This window comes from Equus caballus, chromosome X (genome assembly GCF_041296265.1).
Source record: "Equus caballus isolate H_3958 breed thoroughbred chromosome X, TB-T2T, whole genome shotgun sequence".
In the NCBI taxonomy this organism is placed as follows: domain Eukaryota; kingdom Metazoa; phylum Chordata; class Mammalia; order Perissodactyla; family Equidae; genus Equus; species Equus caballus.
This window is the reverse complement of record NC_091715.1, coordinates 101,438,956-101,445,177: the sequence shown is the minus strand read 5'-3', so window position 1 is coordinate 101,445,177 and position 6,222 is coordinate 101,438,956.

The following is a 6,222-nucleotide window of genomic DNA, read 5'->3' as shown; positions in this document are numbered from 1 at the left end:
CCTCAAGCTACCAATTACAATAGGCATCCCGTTCGATCTGTTTAATTTTAGGGCCACAGCTTTCTGATTTAACTCTGAGAAAAGCAGGTTTGGGGAGATCCAAAATTCTCCAAAATGGCCATTGGTGTTCTAAATCAATTTTGGCTAAATTGGTCCATTCAGTTAGAAACACTCACGAGGAGGGACCCTAGTTTTTAAAAATAAAACCTCCAGGATCCCTGATGGAGGGCTGCCCTTAGAGCACTTAGATGACTGGGATCCCATTTCTCACATTCTTCCAAGAACAAAAGAAAATTCCTAGCTAGCCTGACTCCAAAGGGAACTTTACCAAAGTTTCAGCACACTTTTGAAAGGAAAACAGCTGAGTACTCACCAAGGATGAAGTTTTGATACCAAGGACAAAGCCTTGAACCTGAAAGGACAAAGCCTTTAGTGACCCCGAATAAAGTCAGAGAGCTCAAAATGCAGGGAGAGCAGAGCTCAGAATCTGACATGAGACTTACCAAACCAAAAGTAGGCTGTGACTCATGGAAGTGATGAGCACAAGAGGCTCAATGTGGGTACCTCACTCAATTCCGGGAGTGACCATCACTCAGGGGTCACATCCCTTGGATCCCACTTTCTGACGCCATTTAATGTCAACTTTAAAATAAAATACTTGTTCACCTTACCAGCAAAATAAGTTTACTCAGGAATAGCCAGAGGAATTGCAATTCAGGAAATGCAAGCTATAGCACACCATAGGCAAATCCAGAGAGCAAAGGAGGAGAGACTGCTCTTATAGAAAAACGGGGGCGGGGGGGGGGCGGCCCATGGCGGAGTGGTTATGTTCACGCACTCGGCTATGGAGGCCCGGGGTTCGCCGGTTTGGACCCTGGGCACAGACCTACACACCACTCATCAAGCCATGTTGTGGCAGCATCCCACATGGAAGAGCTAGAATGACTTGCAACAAGGATGCACAACTATGTGCTGTGGCTTTGGGGAGAAAAAAAAAAAAAAGAGGAAGATTGGCAACAGATGTTAGCTTAGGGCCAATCTTCCTCACCAAAACAAAAAAGAAGAAGTGGAAAGCATAAAAAAATTAAAAAGAAAAGAAAAGGAAAAAGGGGGAAGTTGGGAGGGGCTGTTCTAAATGAAAATTCATTGGAGGACAGTAAGAGTTCAGGGTGGGAATGGCTTCTCATTAACTGGGCTGTTGCTAGGCAAAGAGAAAAATCTTCCTTCCTCCTGCTGGAGTACTAAAGTAGTTGCACTTCCTACCCAAAATTGTAAGGTAAGCTTTGATGGAAGGTATGGGTGTGAGAGCACTCCGTACAAGGCTTCCCACCTCCATTTAAATGAGGTTTCCCTTTCTTAATCTTCATACCATCCTTCAAAACTGAAGGAGAAATTAAGACATTCCCAGATCAACAAAAGCTGATGGAGTTTGTTGGTTCTATCCCAGCCCTACAAACATCACTAACGGGAGTCCTTCACAATGAAATGAAAGGACATTAGACGGTAACATGAAGCCGCATGAAGAAACAAGGAACTTTAGTAAAGGTAACTACATAGGTAAACTTAAAAGCCAGTATTGTTGAATTTTGGCTTGGTAACTCCTACTTTGTCTTCTACATGATTGGAAAGGAATTTCATGAATCAATAATTATAAATCTATGTTAAGTGTCACACAAAGTGAAAAGAAGTAATCTGTGAGAATAAGAGCATAAAGGGGGCATGTGTCTGTACAGAAACAGACTTTGGTATGCCTCTGAAGTTAAGTTGGTGTCAATTCAAAGGAGATCTTTTAAAATTTAGGAAGGTTAATTGTAATACTCATGCTAACCACTAAGTAAATTATACACACACACACACACACACACACACACATACACAGAAGTGAACCAAAAAGATAGGCTAGAAAAGAAATCAATAAACCACATATAATCCACTTTAGTGGGAATTGAGGGAGAAAAAAGATATAAGACATATAAAAAACGAATAGCAAAAGGGCAGAACATTCCTTCATTATCAGTAATCACTTTAAATGTAGAGCAGTTAACTTACCAATTAAAAGACAGAAACTGGCAGAATGGATTTAAAAAATACATACTGCTATATGCTATCTACGAAAGACCATCTTTAGATGCAAAAAAAAGAGGAAACAGGGTGAAATGGAAAAAAATGTAAAAAGGTATTCCATTCAAACAGTAGGAACAAGAGAGCTGAGGTGGCTGCACCAAAATCAGACAAAATAGACTCTAGGTAAAAAATTGTTACAGGAGACAGAGAAGGTTTTCAGATATTGATAAAAGCATCAATTAATCAAGAAGATATAATAATTGTAAACATATGTGCATCAAACAACAGAGCCCAATATATATGGAGCAAACGTTGACAGAGTTGCAGGGACGAATAGACGTTCTACAAAATAGTTGATGAATTCAATATCCCACTTCCAATAATGGATAAAAACGTCTAGAGAGAAGATCAATAGGGAAGTAGAGGATTTCAACAACACTATAAATCTACTATAACAGACATGTATAGAACTCTTCACCCCAAAACACTGGAATACACATTCTTCTCAAGGGTACCTGAAACATTCTCTAGAAAAACTGTTATGTTGGGCCACAAAAGTCACTCTCAATAAATTTCAAAAGACTGAAATCACACAAAGTATCTTCTCTGACCACCATGGAAGGAAGCTAGCAATTCATAACAAAAAGGAAAACCAGAAAATGCACCAATATGTGACAACTGAACAACACACAGTTAAACAAACTATTGGTCACAGAATAAATCATGGGGGAGATTAAAAATACCTTTAGACACTTAAATACAGAAACACAGTATACTACAACTTGTGAGATTCAACAAAAGCAGTGCTTGGAGGAAAATTTATTAATTGTTAGGTAAATGGAAATCAAAACCACAATGAGATACCACTTCACATCCACTATGATGGCTATAACTTTTTTAAAAAGGAACATAAGGCGTGTTGGTGAGGATGTGGAGAAATTGGAACTCCTGAACATTGCTGGTGGGAATGCGAAATGGCTCTGCTGCTGTGCAGAACAGTTTGGTGGTTCCTTACAAAGTGAAAGACAGAAGTACCATATGACCCAGCTACTCCAAGCCTAGGTCTATACTCAAAAGAATTGAAAGGAGATGCTCAAACAGATTCTTGTACACGAGTACTCACAGCAGCATTATTCACAGTATTCAAAAGGTTGAGACAATTCATAGGTCCGTGAGCTGTCATCAAGGGACGAATGGATAAAGAACTGTGGTATATACATACATTGGAATATTATTCATCCAGAAAAAAGGAATGAAGTACTGATATACGCTTCAGTGTGGATGAACTTCAAAAACATTATGGTAAGTGAAAGAAGCCAGATACAAAATCTCACATATTGTATGACTCGATTTAAGTGAAATTTCCAGAAGAGACAAATACGTAGAGACAGAAAGCAGACTGTTTGCCAGAGGCTGCAGGAGAGGGGGAAATGGGAGTAGCTGGTTAAAGTGTATGGGGTTTTATTTTGAGGTGACAGCAATGTTTTGGAGCAGAATAGAGGTGGTGATTCCACAACATTTTAAATGTACTAAACACCAATGTATTGCTCACTTTGAAAAGGCTTCTAGAAGAAAATATAGGCAGTACACTCTTTGACATCAGTATTAAAAGGATCTTTTCAGACACCATGTCTTCTCAGACAAGGGAAACAATGGAAAGAATAAATAAATGGGACTTCATCAGACTAAAGAGCTTCTTCAAGGCAAGGGAAAACAGGATTGAAAAAAAAACACAACCCACTAATTGGGAAAAAATATTTGCAAGTCATATATCCAACAAAGGGTTAATCTCCATAATATATAAAGAGCTCACACAACTCAACGACAAAAAAATCAAACCACCTCATCAAAAAATGGGCAGGAGACATGAAAAGACATTTCTCCAAAGAAGATATACGGATGGCCAATAGGCACATGAAAAGATGTTCATCATCACTGTGCATCAGGGAAATGCAAATCAAAACTACACTAAGATATCACCTTACACCCATTAGAATGGCAAAAATAACCAAAACAAAAAGTAACAAATCTTGGAGAGGTCGCGGAGAAAAAGGAACCTTCATACACTGCTGGTGGGAAAGCAAACTCATGCAGCCACTATGGAAAACAGTATGGAGATTTCTCAAAAACGTATAAATGGAAATACCATATGACCCAGCCATCCCACTACTGGGTATCTATCCAAAGAACTTGAAGTCAGCAATTCCAAAAGTCCCATGCACCCCTATGTTCATTGCAGCATTATTTACAATAGCCAAGACGTGGAAGCAACCCAAGTGCCCATCAACTGATGATTGGATAAAGAAGATATGGTATATATATAAAATGGAATACTACTCAGCCAGAAAAAAGGATAAAATCATCCCATTCACAACAACAAGGATGGACCTTGAGGGTAATATTATGTTAAGTGAAATAAGCCAGATAGAGAAAGACAACCTCTGTATGACTCCACTCATCTGTGGAAGTTAAACATGTAGACAAAGAGAACAGATTAGTGGATACCAGGGGAAAGGAGGGGTGGGGGTGGGCACAAAGTGAGAAGTGGTGCACCTACAACATGACTGACAAACAATAATCTACAACTGAAATTTCGCAAGGTTGTTAACTATCAAACTCAATAACATTTTTTTCTAAAAAATGGATAATTTTATGCTATGTGGATTTCACCTCAATTTAGAAAAAACACATCACTACAAATTTCAAAAAAAACTTAAAGGATAATAATAAGTGAGTATTATAAACAAATTTGTGTCAATAAATTTGACAACTGAAAGAAACGCACGCAATATGTATCTATGTTATGATTCTCTTTATATGAAAATGTGTGTACATGTATATGTGTGTGTGTATTTATGACTAAATTGTTCCAAATTATGCTAAAGAATGGCTACGCCAATGTAGGTGCTCAGACGCAATGTATAAGAGTACCTGTTGCCCCCCAACTTCAGAAATAATCTTGCAAAGCAAGATTGCCTCAGCATTTACACTTCAAAAACCTGTCCAGCAGGACAGTTTGCACAGGGACCTCTGTATGAGGAAGAAGATAGCAGGGTCAGCATTTGCCCAGGTCATGGAACCGGCAGGAGAATGAGTAACTGGAAGACTGTGGCATCTGAGGTGGCTAGGGAGGGAGCCCGAGGATGTGGAAGCCTGAGGATGTAAAGAGCCGAAGTAGACGGGCCATGCAATGGTTTCCAATGCCCCTGCCCATGAGGGAACTCAGACAGCTCGGAGAGCCTGAGTTGAGCCAGACAGTGCGACTGTTTGCTAACGTGTGAGACTGCCTCTATTCCTCAGGCTGCGGCTGAGAAGTGTGCACTGTGGTCTCTGTACTCTAGGTGAGAAGGCCGAGACTAGACGTTGATCACTGAGGCACCACACAGAATAACATGGAATTATTCCTTATGTAATGGCAATTATCCCCTTAGTTCATATTTTTAAGACATGCACGCGCCAATGTATGGATCCTTCATGTAAATATACGTAAAGAATGGAAAAGTGGCAAGTGGTTGGAAATACCGGTAGTACGCGAGACCCAAAATTAGAGGCATAATTTGTAAACAGGTGGTACACCGCACCTATGTCATCATTTACAAGATTCTAAGTTGAAATTTGTTATTGCTGTTATTTTCATTTCAAAAGTTATGCCTGCTTGTCGTCTAAAGTGCAAACGTCACGGAAGTGTGGAAAATGAATTGTGTAAGTGTCTCTTTCAACTCTTGCCTGCAATTCTGAACTACTAATTGCTAGTCAATGAGAAAGGTCGCACAGAACTGACCAGAACGTGAGATCACGTGCTATTGTTGTTTGGAACTGAGAATGAACGAGTGAACCTCCTCAGACACATGGACCTGGAGCACCTGGTGTCAGCTCCCTGAGAAAGGCACTGGGCAGACAGGCTGGCTCTCCCTCCCTCCCTCTCAGGTGCTAAAGTGACATCCCTCCAACAGGCCACCTTGAGGAAGGGGGAGGGGGCGGTACAGTGCCTGGATGAGAAGAGAAATGGAAGCATGGTGAGAGGTGTGAAAAGGCCCATTTCCCATTCCCCTGTGTGCAAACCATAAAATTGTTCGTGGTGTGGTCTTCGAATACATTCAAATGATGGGGAATAAGAAGTCAAATATGTGAGTCCTCAGCTTCCTTCGGTCCACAGCC